This window comes from Ctenocephalides felis, unplaced genomic scaffold, assembly GCF_003426905.1.
Source record: "Ctenocephalides felis isolate EL2017-DRISC unplaced genomic scaffold, ASM342690v1 CF-g0.4_SCAFFOLD_01886, whole genome shotgun sequence".
In the NCBI taxonomy this organism is placed as follows: Eukaryota; Metazoa; Arthropoda; class Insecta; order Siphonaptera; family Pulicidae; genus Ctenocephalides; species Ctenocephalides felis.
In genome coordinates this window covers 72,559,026-72,577,932 of record NW_020538040.1, presented here as the reverse complement: position 1 = coordinate 72,577,932, position 18,907 = coordinate 72,559,026, and the positions used below count along the sequence as shown (strand labels likewise).

Here is an 18,907-nt window from a genome sequence, read left to right as displayed (position 1 = left end):
TATATATATAAACATAATATCTAAAGAATATATTTGATCGGGTTCTTACTGTTATCTTTTATATATTTGTGAATAAAGATTAAATCGTAAAAATTCAGAAAAAAATTCAAAGTCGATATTTGAGGTACAATAGTGTGCTACAACAAGCTTTATTATTCAATAACTAACGTTATACAATATGAAGAATAAATGGAATATTTTGTGAATCATGCGAATGGGTTGGTTGATCCGTTCTCTCGAAAACATGGGCAAATAATTGCATCCGAATATCCATGCACAAATTCATGTATACATACATGCATACCTACATACATACATACACACACACACACACACACATATATATATATATATATATATATATATATTATTAATTAATAAACAGCAATCAAAATTACATAAAATTTTATAAGCTATTCTGCTACGGTTTAAAAACAATATATATATATATATATATATATATATATATATATATATATATATATATATAATAAATGTAATAATAATATAAATAACAATGATAACAGTAATAAAAATAAGAATAATTTATGTATATGTACATATTATATATATATGAAATTAATTGTATGATTTAAAGTTTATATATTTATAAATTTTATATATAGTTTAACATTTAAAATTTTTATCTGTTTGCACTGATGATGATAAAAAAAGTTGATATTTATGAAACCATGTTCACCCATAAAAAAGTGCAATAAACAAAAAACATAACAATGGAATTTATAGAAATTTATAAAAGCATTAAAAAAGCATACAAATACTGCGTATTGTTTCACTGAAATATGACGTAAATCTATTGTCAAAACATATGATGTAAAAACATCATAAAATTATAAAATAAATATTTTTAGAGTGTATGGGCTATTAATGCTTTAATGTTATACATTAAAAAAGCCTTCTAATATTGCATTTTGTATATATGAGATTGTTCGTGGTAAAAGCTTTTGTTTTGCATCTACGTGGTTCCAAGTTGACTTACCACCTCAAACAACCTAATATCAAGTAGTAATAATATCACTTTTTAAGTTAGAAAGACGCTGACAAGGCATCATATTGTTCTTAAAATATAGATAATAATATTTATAATCTTATTGTAAAAGGGATAGGACTACCATTGGGTTGTCTTCTAGTAATACCAGTCTATAATAAGTTATAAATGTAATGTGCACTCCAACTAGGCAAAGAAGAAGATTATTTGTTGGAGATAAAATCCAATTTGCTAATTTTATGTTTTCTGGGCGTTTCAAGTCCTCCTGAATCGATTACGGCGAAACTTGGAAAAAGGATGTATGTGTATGTATGAGAGCCGATTTCTGTAGCTGAATCGATTTAAAAAACTTTAAAGCTATTCGATGTAACTCAAAAAGGACTTGCGTTGATTAGTTTTGTGAGACTACCAGCCGAACCGTTTTCTTAAAATTGTTGTTTGAAAAATATTGGATGAGAATCGTGCTGATTAGTTTTTGGCAAAAATTTGGCAAACCGTTTACTTAAGAATTTTCGAAAAAAAAGCGACGATATTAGTTAAACTTTTTCTGGCGATAAATTTCAACGTTTCATAGAATAGAATATTACGGCCTCATGTAAAAATTTTTAATTTTAAAAATTCATCAAAATTTCAAACAATGAGCATCGTGTTTTTCCCTTGTCATTCAAGCTAGGTTTTTCAACATTTTCTCAATTTCTAAAATTTCTTGAAAATTTTAATTAAACTTGGTACGCCGATAGAGAACCTGATCTTAAGGAGCATACTAAAATATCCTACGAAAAGTGATTTAATTATAACTTAAATTATTTACGTGTTTGTTTTACTATCATTTGCAATAATAAAAGAAGAGCAATGAATAATTTGCAATATTATTTAATATTATATTGCTTTCACCAACTTTGTGTCCGTATAAATTACTTATAAATTGAAATATTTGTTTTGCGAAGTTCATGCAACTTGTCATAAGACCAAATGCTAATGAACTTAAAATTAGTTATTATATTTTGTAGTTTCATACATTGAAAAGGAAGCGATGTTCAAACATATGAAAGTATATTGAAAAATATTGAACACAATTTTGTTTTATTTTTAATAACTTGTAGAATGTCTGTTAAAAAACTTTGCTTTTAATTGAATATAATATATGTATTGTATAAATATTTAAGTATTCCATGGTAAAGTAAATAAAGTATTAATTAATAATTAATATGTATTCTATGGTGTAAATGTTAAGCTCAGGGACTCGTGTTGATGGGATCGTGAGTTCGATCTTTGCTCTAGACAACCTAATATTCAGCAGCATCGATGTTAATTTTCATTTGAAAACATAGATCAAAATTATATTTCCAAATGATAATAGCCAGGAGCACTGCGGTGTAAAATTGCAATGGAAAATCTTACATTATTCTTCCCTGAATCCAGTTGGAGTTCAACTCAGCTCGCGGACCTTCCTTGAGCTGTACTACCCATTATATATATATATATATATATATATATATATACATATGTGTGTGTGTGTGTGCATCTCTTTGTGACAATAGAACGAGACAGTTAAGGCCGAGTGAAGTGGATTGGTGCTTGACCAGCAGTAGTGCGACTGAAGTTCCCAAAGAATGTTAATTGATCGAAGCTTACCGTTTGACAGATATTAAGGTAGACACGTGATACAATAGAAAGACACGAAGCAAATTGGGGGCTTAAGTGCGATAATGGCATCGGGGCATCTAATCATTAGTGATTCTTTATTGTTATTGGCATTCCATTCGAATTAATAATATATAGTTCGTTTCAGCGATCAAAAGAAAATTATTTGCTACACACGAACTTTATCGATATAAACTTAGTAATTAAACTCATCTATTTTAATTTAAGCGTTTTCAAGCATTAATAAAATATAGCAAAGAAATGATCAAGATAAAAGAATTATATACAGAACTAGCAAACCCGACGAACTCCTTTTCGCCACCAGATGGTTTCGTGAGAAAGATGAAGAAATTTTTTGTTTGTTTTATATTTGAAAAGGAAAAATTTAAATTTAATAAATTTAAATTGCGAACAACAGTAATGAATTTATTTCGATTACAAAAATGAAGTGTTTTTCAGTTGATTTTCTCTAAGTAAATGAAAGTGAATCCTCCAATTATCCGTTTCATTGAAGTGCTCTTTGGTAAACCACATTTTTTGTTTTTTGGTCTGACGTTAACACAAACAAAGCGGATGGTTTTCCAACTCGTGAACGTATAACTGCCCATGTGAAAAACAAATATTTTCTAAATAATCTATTTGAAATTTATCCCGCAAACACTAAGCGATTGGCCTTGCGACTTGTTATTGCAAACGCAAGATGAACTGGAAATTGCAATTGTTTAAAGTCAAACGGAAAACCAGTCGGAATTATTGGTATGTCACCAAATCACCAGCAATTTTTGATTGAATGGTGAAATTCAGCGTGTACATCATTATTCTTTGCGGCAAGAATTGCTAGTTGACTTAACCAAGCATAATTCTGATAATTTTCACTAATGTTATTACACGAAATTTTAATTACTGTGGGTGAAATGCACCATGTACCACTAATTTACCACTAAATGCACGATGCATCACTAATTTTCTTAGCTACAAACCTTGCGGAGCCCGAGACCTTTCCAACGAATGCAAAATTATCGAAATCGGTTCGTGCGTTCTGAAATTATTTCGTCAGGAAGGAAAACCCGACTTATTTTTATATATATAGAAGATATCGCAAGAGTTACTGTTCAATCAATATCATTGTTAGTTATTGATCACTCATTTAAAATCAATACACAATCCAATGCAGTCAACCCTCCAATAGCGCGGTGAGTACGTACCGTATGTAGTAGAAACTGCGCTATAAGAAAATCAGATTTATCGTACAATCGGGGAACTGGCTATCTCGTTTCCAGTACCAACAAATAGAAGAGACATGATAAATTATAAATTTCTTTCATTGAATTCATATAATGATATGATAAAAAAATATAATAACTATTATTAAGTCGTTAAAAAAGTATTTTCCGCAGGAGTAACACTGCTGTACGGGTCAGCCAGTCATACTAGTATTATTTACAAAACAAATTTGAGGATTTTCCAATCAATATCAATAAAAATGTTCTTTAAAATTAACAATTAGGTATACTTCACTAAAAACTAAACTTCACAACAAAATTGAAATTCTCAATAATTTGACTATTGCATATTATATAATATATGGACGATATTCAATATATCGTTTATAGGAGACACAAATAGAGAAAGGGTTTAATATTAAATTATTTTGAATAGATATTTTTATTTAATATAGCAACTTTAATTGGCAAAAAATGTTTACGAGTATATTAAACTTTCATTAATTGTGTTTTTCTATTGTTCTAGGTTTTCTAGAGAAGTTTGCCACTCCAAGAGGAAAGGTATGAAAATGCAAATATTGTTTCATGTTTATGTTTCCTCGAAACCTGATGAGATTTAAAACTTACAGTGCAACTTTGTAATCAATTTTATTGTTTTTATATAATTTTTTTATTAATATTATTAGTTTATATAATTGGGATAACCATGTTTGATTAACTTACTTATTACTCAAGATGCCTTATATACAGCTATAAAATAAAGAAATGAACAGTATTTGTTGGTAATATATTTTTTAAGTTTGCAATGCATAATGTACTAATTGAATGTTCAATAATCTTTATTTAAGAGATATAATATATAAGTATATACATTATATGATATTGTGTCTATATGTCGCCTATAGCTCCTCCTGCAGTGGGTAATTCTGATTGATTTTGTATACACTTGTGCAAAAATCATACTAATAACAATTTATAATTGTTAGCGATCATTTCGTATTGATTTAATAAAATTTAACGAAACATTTTTAAGTTAATTTTTGATGAACATGCCTGAATTCAAACGTGAATATGTATGAGTTTTATTCAAACAAGAAATATCAATAAACTATTTGGAAACATCAATCATTTCATTAACGTCAACTAGAACACGATCGGTTGCACATGTCAGCTGCTATTTATCATGATATACGCACACACACAAACATTAAATTTATATATATATATATATATATATATATATATATATATAAAGGTTGTCAAATATCTCCCTTCCGCCTTTTTGTATTGTAAACCAAGCGCAAAAAAGCGGAAGGGAGATATTTGACAACCTATATCTCTCTCTGTCTGTCTCTCTCTCTCTCTCTATATATATATATATATATATATATATATATATATAGAGCCCATTCTGTTATAAAAATTTAATATCAAGTATTGTTACCTTTTTTAATTTTCCATAGTAGTACTCAAAACTTTTGTCGAATCAAAAATTGTTTCTTATAAATATTTACCTACATACTTTACAATCATTTTATAATATCAAAATCAAAAATAAAAGTAATTTGAGTTGAGAAAGCTATAAATATGTTTTTTTTTTCACTTTACATATTGTTCAGTAACCGACAGATGTACAAAATGCAGGAAACGTGCGCGCACATTACTTCAATTGAATTTCAGAAAATTGTTTGTGAATTTTCAAAACGGCTAAAAACAAATAAAATACTTAATTGCGAATAATTTTATCGAGGTATTTTCATTCAAGTGTAATCTGCTGTAGAAAGCTGCAAATTAAATTGCCAATCGTTAATTACAGAGAAACGGATTGTCACTTAAAACTAATCAAGGACAATCGTTATTAAGTTTTACCAGATGGGTTTCACATTTCTGAATATATTTTATTCACGTTTGCTTGTGTGATGGACATATTTTTTATAAAGAAAATCGAAATAACTCTTAGTCTTCCCATAGGGTAGGTTATAATAATCGTCAAAAAATTGAAATGAAAATTTTTTGCATATTTTCAGGTTTTAAAGATTTCTGAATATTTTGGCATACCTTAAAAAAATGGGCGTGTTTGTGTATGTATGTATGGATACAAATTTTGTCCACGTTTTCGGGCGCACGGATCAATTAATTTACATGGTTTAAAAAACATTCGATTACTATTGACATGGCAAAGTGGTGATTAGTTTTAGACAAAGGCAGGTCCAGCCGTTTCGGAGATACTGAGCCAAAAGTGTAAAAAATTACCGTTTTTGAGAGAATAAAGCATTCGATTTGAATGGTTCAAAAAACTTTCTGCTTGTGTTGATGAAACGATTGCTTTCGGAAAAAAAAATTTTTTTTAATCTCCAACATTTTTTTGGAATATTGAATGTAATTTGAATTTTAATTTTAATGTGTTTGTGAATAGATTTTTTGCCGTAAATCGACGTTTTTTCTTAAACGGCTAGACCGATTTCAAAAATTTAAAAGCTATTAGATGTTTCTCCATAAGGACTATTGTTTGTCAGTTTTGTGCGACGATCGTTCGACCCGTTTCTTTGTAATTTGGAGTGTTAAACTTTTCGTCCACTTTTAAGCTCATACTACCAAATCGAGTTTAAAAATCAAAAACTGTTCGCAAGATATTAGTTGGGAATGATACTGATTAGTTTTAGGTAAAAATATACCGATCCGTTTACTTGTAATTAACTGTTGAAAAATAAAATTAAGTCAGTTTTCATGGAACTTTTTTTGGAGATATATATCAAGGTCTTATAGAACGTACTGAAATATTACGGCCTTACGACAAGTAGTTTAATTTTAAAAATTCAATGTTTGAGAAAATGAGTAGTTTTTTTGACGTTTGTTAAAATTAAAATCAGACGATTTACTTGGTATAACGTTAGAGTACTTGGTTTTAATAAACATAGGGTAGAGCGGGGCTAGTTGAGCATAGGGGCAAGTTGAGCAATCAAAATATCTCAAAAACTATTCACCGTCCGTTTAGGGCTCTTTCCGCCATATAATGCCTAAACTTTAGGCATTATATGGCGGAAAGATAGAGGTTTGGAAGAAATAAATATCCCGCGATCGCTAGTGGCCGCTGGACAAATAAGTGAGGCTCACGGGCGTTTTGTTTATTTTGAGACCAAAAAGTAAAAAAGTAATTCATCACGAGTTTTCGTCTGGTTTTGTCAAATGTTATTTATTTTCAATCAGGTAAATGTTATTCTTTCATATAATTATAGTACTTTTAATATGCACAGAGATTCTGGGTATAATACTTACGGTTTTTTTATAAACTTACTTTTATTTCGAAATTCCGAGTTGGGGTTAGTTGAGCTTAGTTGCTAAACTTGTTCTGTCACTAAGACAATTACCATTAACTTCCAGAAATTAATTATTATTTTTAAAATTTAAGCTAAGTCTATGAGTAATAATGATTTTAAACAAAAATACTGAATATAATGGTAAAATTATTCCAAAGATACGATATTGTTTTGTTGATTCTGCTTTTCGTTAATTATTCAAAGCAAATTACTATAAGTTTTGTTTTTTCTGTCAATAAAGACTATAAATATAGAACTGGTTATTAAAAACTTATTTTATTTCATCACTAATCGACATTGAACCTATGATTTCATTATACTTTCTTAGTGCTCAACTTGCCCCACCTATGGGGTACATTGAGCATACTTGACTTTTTGCATTTAAACAGCTGTAGCTTTTAAATTTTACTTATTACCAAAAAATAGTATCAACACTTTTGTTAAGCGATAAATAGCAAATCCATTAAGCCGTATAGCAATTTATTTAGATTTCATTGAGGAGCTACATCCGTTTAAGTAAAAAATTGCTCAACTAGCCCCGCCCTACCCTACTAATCCATTGAAGTCTTACTGGTTCAATTATAAAAAATATTGATTTGTGAAAATTCGCGTTTAGAAAATACTCCGATTTATTCCGAATATTTTCAATCACTCATAAATTAATTTATTTTTTATTGATTAAGTCTATTATTTAAACATATCGGTAAGTTCATGAAACTAGCCTTGGGGCAAAATACCAATACCAACTAGTTTTGTTATTAATTTGCATATATAGGCTTATACATACTGATTTTATGTTGCGATAATTTTATTATATATATATATATATATATATATATATATATATATATATATATATATCAAAGCTTTGCAATGCATTTATATGACGCAATTGAATATATCACCCAATTAATTAAAATACCGCTATGTATGCACATGTGTTACTTGTGCAGGTATACCAAAATGTAATTATTTCTAAACGCAAAACTTTGATTCCTCCATGTGATATTAATAGTATGCAGGTACATGAAATATGTTATAAGTTGTTAAAATATTAATAATGATCAATATAGGTAAATGCAAAAGTTTTGTTGTTTGTGCAACGTAAACGCACTGAAGTGCTCTATTTCAGATTTGCTTCCCTTTAAGCAACACTATTCAATTAGAAGACGTGAGCTCCATATCGATCAAGATACTACGTGTCACGTCACTGAATACATTCATCATATAAACATACACACAATTACACAAACACATTAATATATATGCATATGTTGGGTCGTGCTTTGGACAAGGTATCCAATGTAAACATAAACAAAATGGAGTTTAGCCCTTTGCACTCGGCACCGGTTTAGACGTTATCTGCCTGCAACACGGCGCCGCATTCTGACAAAAACGTACCTGTTATAAACTTATTACTGTATATGTTAGACAATATGTTTTATGTGAATGTGTAAACATTGAAAAACATACATTTACAATACTATTTGAATTTATTTTCTGCGGTATGTTAAAGTTTACAGGAAATTCCAGAAGGCAAAGAAGTTGATTTCAGTTGTTTAATTAGGATTAGTTAAAATAGAAGTTATTAGTTATTAGAGTATAATATATCGTTTTTTTATATATCTCTCTCTTTTTTTATAAAAATTTTGAGCCACAATAATAATAATAGCCACAATAATAGCCTTAATAATTTAGAAAGCTTGAATATACTAATAAACATCATAAAAATATTTAAAAATACAAAATTTCAAAAATGTTAAAGCTATATAAATAAATGCAGCAAGAAAATAATGAATTATAATTAATTCATGAATAGAAGAAAGTTGATAAAATAAATAAAATTTTACTTTAGAATTATTAGGGGGGCGCAGAAGAATATTAAAGAGTCACATGAAGCCCCCGGGCCGCTGTCAAAAAGGGGTAAAAAAGACCAAGTGACAGACTTTTGATAAGTAGAAAATAACACATCTCTACAATGATGAAGAAACATTCTAAACACAGTCAGATAGTTGTTTGTTTGATATGTGTAATTTATTATGATATAATTGGAGTGGTTATCACAATATAATTGTTTAAACGTAAATTGGACCTTTGTGCCTCACTAAGCCGTTTCTTTATAATTAGCAGACAATTGCAAAACATATTGTACACATTTTCACTAAAAAGTTGGAACTGATTTTGAGAACTCAAATTGTATCTTAGAAGTACAAACTTCTTAGATGCAAGTGTAAATAATTACAAAAAAGCAACTTTTATTAAAATTTGGGCTTTAAAATAAATAAAACTCAGTTCATGTTGTGCCTCGCTTCACCCTATAAATATATATATATATATATATATATATATATATATTATATTTAAAAACAAAAATAATTCATCACCAATAATAAGAAAAAAATATCCTGTAAATTGCGAAACTACTTTTTTTTAAGAAAGAGGTAACTATAACTCATTTTCTTATATAACAGGATACAACAATATTATGTTTTTTTTTATTCTATATTAAATTACATTATTTATTTACACGAAAACAGTCAGTAATTTTAAAGATATATGTGATTTTTAAATTGAAGTTCTGAAAGTTACTATTGTAAGATGATAAAACAAATCTTTTATATTTAAAAAAGTTAAATCAATAATTGAATAAGCATTCTGTATATCAATAACTATCAACAATTTAAAAAATGGCCAATTAGAAGATATTTAAAACAATATTGATCATAATTATTTATTAATTTATTTATTTATTAAGTGGACAATGTATAATTTAGCAGAAAACATTTTACAACACATATGAAGCACGATCCTATACATATTTTTGTAGTTACGGAGTGCAAATTGTCACTACAGAATTTATGTTCCTATATTTGTAAAGTTATGAATAAAAAATATTTTTTCTTAATTTTGTATTGTAATTTCGAATTAAATTACTCCAAACTTATATCAACAAATGTATGATGCGCAATTTTCAGTTGAATTACCCCAAACTCATAGCACTTCAACAGTTACAATATACGTTGGAAAAAAAATTCAGGTAGACTTACAACTTTAAATATCTATCATCTATTAAATATAGAGTATGAAAATTTCATTATTAGATGTATATGTAATTAAAATTTGAATTATTATAATAAGTAAAATATATCTCTAGCTTAAAACTGGCATAAACGTGTTAATGAAGATACACATAATACTCGTATACTAATTACGGTTCATCGCTTTATAACGAAACATATTAATTTAGATTATATCGTTAATAATTAATGAGGTTGCAGTGTATTTTATGATATAAGCATTATACACAAAAATCATATTATGTGTATAAATTAAATCTACCAAAGATATATTTAAAACTACATCAAGGGAAGAATCTATATATAACAATTGTATAACGACTTCAAAAGCATTTTATAGTATATTATTTCTGTTTATTGTACAATTTGCTTTGCATAATAAAAGAATTTTAATGATGATAGCACTATTGTAGAGTTTTCTATGTAAATATACATATGTACCATGTATTTTTCTTTGAGGTGGTAATTGCTATCATGTTGCATTCAGTCGTCTTTACTTGTAACATGAAGCAGTTCGTATAGTATTTTTTCTATTTACATATGAGTTGAAGTAACATGAAAACACCGACTCATTATGATGAGCTTAATTATAGCTTGTGGCTAGACTGGAACTGGACTATTAGAGAAATTTTTCAAATGAGAAACAATTTATTCTGTTGAGGGTAAAATTATTAGCAAATAACGCATGTAAAGAAATTATTTTATTAATTGTAAAACCATTTTCGTCGATACTTTTCCAAAAGCTTCATCGACTTCCTAAAGAGACCTAAAATCCATATGAAGAAACTAGATGTGGACTCGCGTCGATTAGTATTGCACAATAATCGAGCGAGCCGTTTCTTTATAATTAGCAGACAATTGCAAAAAATATTGTACACGTTTTCACTAAGAATTTGGATTAGATTTTGAGAACTCAAATTGTATCTTAGAAAAACAAACTTCTTAGATGCAAGTATTGGAAATAATTACAAAAAAAGCAACTTTTACTAAAATTTTGGCTTCAAAATAAATAAAACTCTGTTCATGTTGTCTCAAATGAGTTAACATTGTTGCCTCTTGTGGTTAATATATGCAAAACTTTGATATAAATCGAAATAAATAAAAAAAATAAGAAGTATGTAAAAATAAAATGTAAAAAAAATAACTTAGGAGTCGTTTCAAGCTTAGTAACCATAAAAACTAAAAAAATGTGCCCGATAGTAATTTATTTGTAATATCAGATCATTTAGAAAAATCATAAATAGGTTATGTTATACATGAATATTTTATAGGGTGGACTTGATTTGGATATTTTCGAATTTCTTTGCTCCCGGTGGTTCAAATGCTTCCCAATTTGTAACAAAAATTCTCCAAAAGTTTTTGATCGTAATATTAAAGACAATCTGCACTCCAACTAACGTTTCTTATGGAAATAACATGAGTAAAATTCCGTTTATTTTTTAGATTTGTATAACTTAGCGACAAGTAAATCAATATTTTTAAAGTAACTTTGTATCTGTTTATTTTGATTATAAATAAAAATTTACAACAAAAATTTGATATTTTTTTAAAATAAGTTACTACTTAGAAAGAGGAACCAAGAAACTTTGCTTGGAGTGCGGACAATCTTAAAATTAATATAACGAGCTAAAACTTGCAGAAAATTTTTGACCCCTGGAGCATTTGCAACATTTGTGTTTCGTTCTTTGAGATATGATGTTCAAATTTATTATTATTTTTATTAAGTAATTTTATAAATATAATTCATATGGATTAATGCCTGTTTAAAAAGTTTATAGTTTTATCAACACACACACACACAGATATATATATATATATATATATATATATATATATATCTGTGTGTGTGTGTGTTGATAAAACTATTATATTAATTAAATTAAATTATAATATTTATTAAATATAATATTTATTAAATTAAATTATATTAATTAATAAGTAAATTATAAGTATATATATATATATATATATATATATATATATATATATATGTGTTAAAGAAGTTAGTTTTGATGTTGAGAAATATGAGTAAGTTCTTCAAGGGCATACATCAAATAAAAGGCAAAGATTTAGAAATTAATCTTTAATTTTTCCAAACGTTTAGACATAGTATTTTATGTCATCATCAGTGGATATAAATATGGTCTTACATCAGTAGCTAGCGCAAGGAACATAATTTTGCACTATCATATATACATTAACTTGTTTTTTTTTTATATATATTATTTTGTTGAACAGAGCATAGCAAAATATTTGTGAATTATATAATATTATGTAGTCACTACAGCCTCGGGCTCTGTCACATAAACTACGTTCTCTGTGCAAAATATATTATATATTTCACAAATATTTTGCTATGCTCTGTTCAACAAAATAATATAAAAAAAAAACAAGTTAATGTATATATGATAGTGCAAAATTATGTTCCTTGCGCTAGCTACTGATGTAAGACCATATTTATATCCCCTGATGATGACATAAAATACTATGTCGAAACGTTTGGAAAAATTAAAGATTAATTTCTAAATCTTTGCCTTTTATTTGACGTATGCCCTTGAAGAACTTACTCATATATATATATATATATATATATATATATATATATATATATATATATATATATATATATATAATTTACAATACATTAAATTAGGCAAAAAAGCAGATATAACGTATGATTTAACTGCTAGAATTTAACCTTGCAATTGACTGTTTTCTTCACTTTCATCATGTTTCTTTGAACAATTTTGATATTATCATCATAATCGAAAATCATTCGAAATTTGTTTGGATCTCTGGGAAAATGCCATCTCTTTTGATGTAATAATGCTTATTTAATTATCGTCGCTATATGGGAGATTGCTTGAGGGTGGAGCTATAGAAAATTAGCTTTTCTTCCTCCTTTGAATTATTTATTTCGTACTTATGTTTCTTTGGAAATTGCTTTCTTGGTCCAAGTGAAACAAAAACAAGATACTTAATGAATGATAAATAACATTACAAAATAATAGCAATTAATTTGTGGAACAGCAAACATTATAAAATTTTTGATTATATATTTATAAAAAGGTTTCCGCGTTCCTAATCGCCTTTGACTTGAAAATATGGATAGGAATATGCTTCCAAGTAGAAATAGCTCTTTCTGGGCATTGCTGGGTAAATAAAAACTTCATTATTACGTAAGATATTCATATAGAACAGACTTTTGGGGTTGCCATTTATAAGGTCACGCCTTTGAGGAAGTCAGCAGAACTTTTACAGGACTCGCTAAGCTCTGATTTATGTTAAAAATATATGAAAAATATTGATAAATTAGAAATTATGATAATGTAATTTTAGTATTTAATTGTTCTGATGCTGATAGCAGGTAAAATAGATGCAATACGCAAAGTGAGCTAAAGTAATAGTTTACCAATTATCCAATTAGACAAACCGCTGTATTCAGTTAGTCTATCATTCAACTAATAATTCCTTTAACATTTAGCACTTCAGAATATAGCAAGTACACCACAAGCAATTAAGTTTTCGGATATAACTTTTGGCTTGGTCTAAGTAGCTTTGTTCCTTAAGATAAAACTTCTCGAAATGCGTAAATAATTTTCTTAATTAACAAGAATTGAGATTACGCAACTTTCACAATTGTCACGATAATATTTTGAAATTGTGAATTACCTTTGGATATTTTTTGAACGATGTTCAAACTTTCAAAATCGTTCCAGACTTTTTCGCGAAAATGTGGACATTTTTTCTCACTTCTCTGGAAATTCGACTTGAAACTTCGAGAACATATAATGAACAATTTGTAGTTTCTGACTAAAATATAAACTTATCTTTCGCAAATTTAAATATCTACTCAGCCACGAATTTTTAGACGCATCGGTCATTTATATTCTGGCTTCAACAGCATTTTATTTTTCTATAGCAAAAACGAAAAGTATGACGCAGATGTTGCTTATTGATCTTCACATTTAAAAGAACAACAACCAAATCAATTTGACCCACACGTCTCGTAATATCAACTCTCAAAAGACCTAAAATACAAGACCTACAATACATAATGGAGTTTAGTTCAAAAATAAAAACTGTATCCATCGTCCAAAAGAAAAAAACTCACTGAACAATTTAATATATTAAAAAAGAAAATTAGTATAAAAACATTTTATATTCATAAAAAGTAATGTTGTTCTAATTTGCCTTTTGTATTTTTTTACTTGTAGAAATAACACCTCTTGCTCATTTTCTATAATGAGAATATTCTTTGCACTAATCAGCCACTATATTTTATGCACTTTTATTTCAGTTTCTAATCTAATCATGATATTCAAAAAATGAATTAATAGGTGCAGTTGAGATGGCAATTATGCTTTTATAGATTTAATTTTGAAATTTTTTCTTTCCCTAAAATTTGTTTATTTTACATGCAAATCATGAAATAGTTTGCAATTCTAGTTTTATTATAGCAACGATATATTGCAGAATAATTTTGGGGCGTTAAGAGAGTTACAAGTAATATTTAACCCTTTCGACTCGGATGCCGCCACTCCGGCGGCATAGTCATTTTACCGCTGCGCTCGGATGCCGCCGTTCCGGCGGCATGATATATTTTACCGTTAAGCTCGGATGCCGCCGCTCCGGCGGCAAATCGTGTCGGCGACGACTCGGCGCAAACTAAACTTACATTAATTTTTTTTAATTTTTTTTTAAATTAATTTACTATTACATTCATTTATTGATTGATTTATTAATTTTATAAATAAATATATAACAAAATTAATTTATTAGCTCATGATACCCATAATTCTAATAAAGATCTGTAAAGAAATGATTTTTTAAACAATGTAACATGGTTTTGAGTGCAATTTTTTTAATTTTTAAAATTTTCTATTTTATTATCATAAGAACTATATTTAAAAGCAATATAACCACATTTTGAAAAAATCCGATACAAAAAAAAAATCCGAGTTGAGAGATAAGTATAGCACTATAATATTCCGAGCGCAGCATACCGACTGAAAGTCCGACTCCCGAGTCGAAAGGGTTAATTTTAATTAAAATATTCAGTGCAATATAAATTTCCAGACAGCGTTCATACTAAATCATTGAATTTGCCGTACAGTACATCAAATTTAAAGCTTCTAATAGAAACTATTGCCGACTAAAAGTATTTCGAAACGGAAGCAACAATAAGTATTTAGAAATATTTCGAACTTCAAATTTAGTCACAGTAATATTTTTGTGTAAAAATAATTTTGTGCCGTTAAGAAGGTTTAACTGAAATTTAATTAAAATACTAAATTCGAAATATTTTGAGACAGCGTTCAAATTAAATGAACATTTTGTTAGATTTAGTACAAAAATAATTCTGATTTAAAAAGGTGGATATGATTGAATATATATGTTACTTATCAAAATGTAACCAAATATTTGCTAAGCTGTTTTAATAATATTAGAAAAAGTTGTATGTTCAATTTTTATTTACATGATCAATTTATTTATATGAATGTAATTAAAAATAGATCAAGAAAAACGTGTAATATATATACTGTATATATTTTTGTCCTCATTAACAATGATTTATGATATCTTTGTGATATATGATATATATATATATATATATATATATATATATATATATGTGTGTGTGTGTGTGTGTGTTGTTTATGTTTGTATATATTGCTGTTCCTATATATAGCATGTTGCTATATCAAGTTACATGTAATCTATTATTAATTACTTTACAAATCAATAACAGTAATCCTTTAATTAAATCTAATCCTTCTGTTCGTTCGAGATATTGAATTTTCTTTGTGACGCTGTCTTTTAGCGGATTTAATATTGTCAAATGCAAATAGCAATATTGCTTCGATCGCTCGCCTTTGCAACTTCGATATTCGCTATCACTGACAATTTACTGGATTTAGTAGTTTTATCTAAAATTTTTGCAAAAATAATTATTCTGCATATTTCATATATTTAGTAGATCTTTATTTCACTATTTTGGTACATGCAACAAAAAATCTGTAATGTGTGTATATAAATATAGGTGTACTTGGAACGTTTGGAAATAAAGATAGTAAAAATATGAATTATTTTTTGCAAATTTTAAGTATATATTACTACTTATGAATATTTTATTTTGTTTAGCAGAAAAATCATATCATTCAGGAAAATAAGTTTTTGTTGAAATTCAGTAGATAACTTGCAGCCCTATACTAAAATACAGAAAATATAAAAATTTACATAACAACAATTGTAACTATCGATTCAAAACTATAGAATTTCTCACGCTCAAAATCAAAATTCTAAATGGAATTCATACTATAGTACAATGACTATTTAATTTTGACGAAACTTTATTGAATTTTCATTTTTTATATTAAAAATGTTTTTGAATCATTATTTGAAATCTGATAAAAGAAACTGACATTATTTGTTTTAAAATTTTTGATACATTAAAAACTTTGAACAAAGTTCATATTTATTAACAAATTGTAAATTAAATAATGTCACATATACTGCAGTCTTCTTCAAAAGATTTATACTAATATCATTTCTGGTTATGAATTTGTTGTTTGAAGGACTGTGAATTTACTACTTTTCACATTCTTTTCTAAGAGTGCAAAATATACAGTTTTACCAAATTTTTGTTAATTCTAGCCGAAAAAATTTAAGGTTGATTTAATCATTTAAGGTTGAATATAGGTTTGCCTTTTGATTTTAAAATTAAGTGGTAATGCTTACACACAAAATACATAAATTTGTTCAACATTGATCATAAAACTATTTTGTAAATTTTCACCTTGTTATGGTTGACTCTATATATCATGTTTCAAATTGATGCCCTATCTATTAATTTCAATATCAAATTGGGTTATTATGTATTATTAAGTGCTATCGAAATGTTTACTGGAAGTTGCCTATGGGGGCATTGTATAATTGTTACATATATTGTAATTTATATATATATATATATATATATATATATATATATCCAACTCGATTCAGGGCGTCATAGTGTGAGAAATTTACCATTGCCCAATCGGAAATATTTTTAACTTCCCGAAGGATTGAAAATGAACATTTTTACTTTTTTTTACATTTCAAAGTTTTTCAAATATACTATAGAAGTAGTGGTGCATGGCATTGTGCCTTAAGCCAAATTGGTGGAACTTTCCGTACCAGAATTAAATATTCGTGTAATAAAACTAAGAATCAATAATTGTAGATCAATGATTAATAACAATTGTTTTAAATATTTTTAAAGAGATAATTGCAATTACTATATATTAATTCGTTTATATTATATATAGTGACAGTCTTATCGCCCAAAACACTTAAAAATATTTACATTAAACCGAATGAAACACTGTTTAATTTTTTGGGAAGGTAGGTCTAGCGGTTTTGGAGATCCAATGATAAAAGTATCAAAAATGCTATTTGTTGGTCAAAAATGATTAGAAGACATATGCACATCATATTATCAAATATTTTATAGAGATTATAATAATATGTACATTTCTACGGGTTCTGCTCCAATGTTTAAACGTAAAACTACGGACGATAAAATTTTCAATTGAATATGGAAATTGACACTGCATAATTACTTATTTGTGTGTGAAGATTATTTAGACCATTTGAACTCACAACCCTATCGACACGAGGCAGCGCGTTTAATCATTACGCCATGGAACTCCATACATAAGCAAAAATTTTAAACTTTTTACGAGTTTTGTAGACTCTCATTACTTTTATATACCAATTTAAATTATAAGATATAATAGCAATATATTATTCACTAATAAAAAGATCTTTTTTTCTAAATCAATGTCAAAATTGCTTTCTCATGTGTAGCTGGATATTAATTTGAAACCAGAATCTCGTTAACTGTAGGCCATGATGCAAAGAAATGTAGGACTTTACTCTTTGTCCTGTTTTCTTTACAGAGTTAATCGTGTCTTACGCGTACGCGAAACATTTCATAAGGAACAAGTACAACAAATTACGAGACTGTTTCTTACATCAAAACAATTTATCGTTTCGACCCTCTTTCTTACTCCAGAGGAATTGAATACTTCGTTAATTATTAAGTTGGAACCATTGCCTACAAACACTTATTAGTATATAATACATAACAATAAACACACGCATACCCACACACGCACACATTATATATATATACACGTATATACATCTTGGCCGTAACAATTTGAAGTATACTTCAATTCTTGATGACCCAATTATGATATTGAAATTCGTGCTTGACTATAGGCCAAGATTTTAGATTGTATACACACACACACACACATATATATATATATATATATATATATATATATAATATAATTGCCGGTGTCACGACGGATAAGTGAACCTGAGAATCAATTGCAAATTCATGTGTGCACTTCGGTGCGAAAGGCAATGAATAAATAATTTTGACAATGAATTTTACTTGAACTGTAATCAAGTTCTATATGTATATGTGTATGTATATGTGCGTGGTGCTTTTTACCCGATAGGCGCGGTTAATTAGGACGGCCAGAGGGCAAACGTGTCCAATGTCTTATTTTAATTTTAAAGAAATTTTACAAAATAATAGCTACATTATTCTTTTAATGCTAATTATAAATTTCATGGGTG

The 18,907-nt window shown here is 27.7% G+C and overlaps 1 protein-coding gene across 1 annotated transcript in view; it reads left to right on the top strand.

Annotated features, from left to right (window-relative positions):
- Positions 1-18,907, top strand: part of LOC113375310 (potassium voltage-gated channel protein Shaw-like) — a 227,974-nt gene that overhangs the window by 92,119 nt on the left and 116,948 nt on the right. Inside the window, exon 3 of the mRNA XM_026615248.1 lies at positions 4,403-4,437. The gene's annotated coding sequence lies outside the window, so the exon portion shown is untranslated. The remainder of the gene's footprint in view (positions 1-4,402; positions 4,438-18,907) is intronic.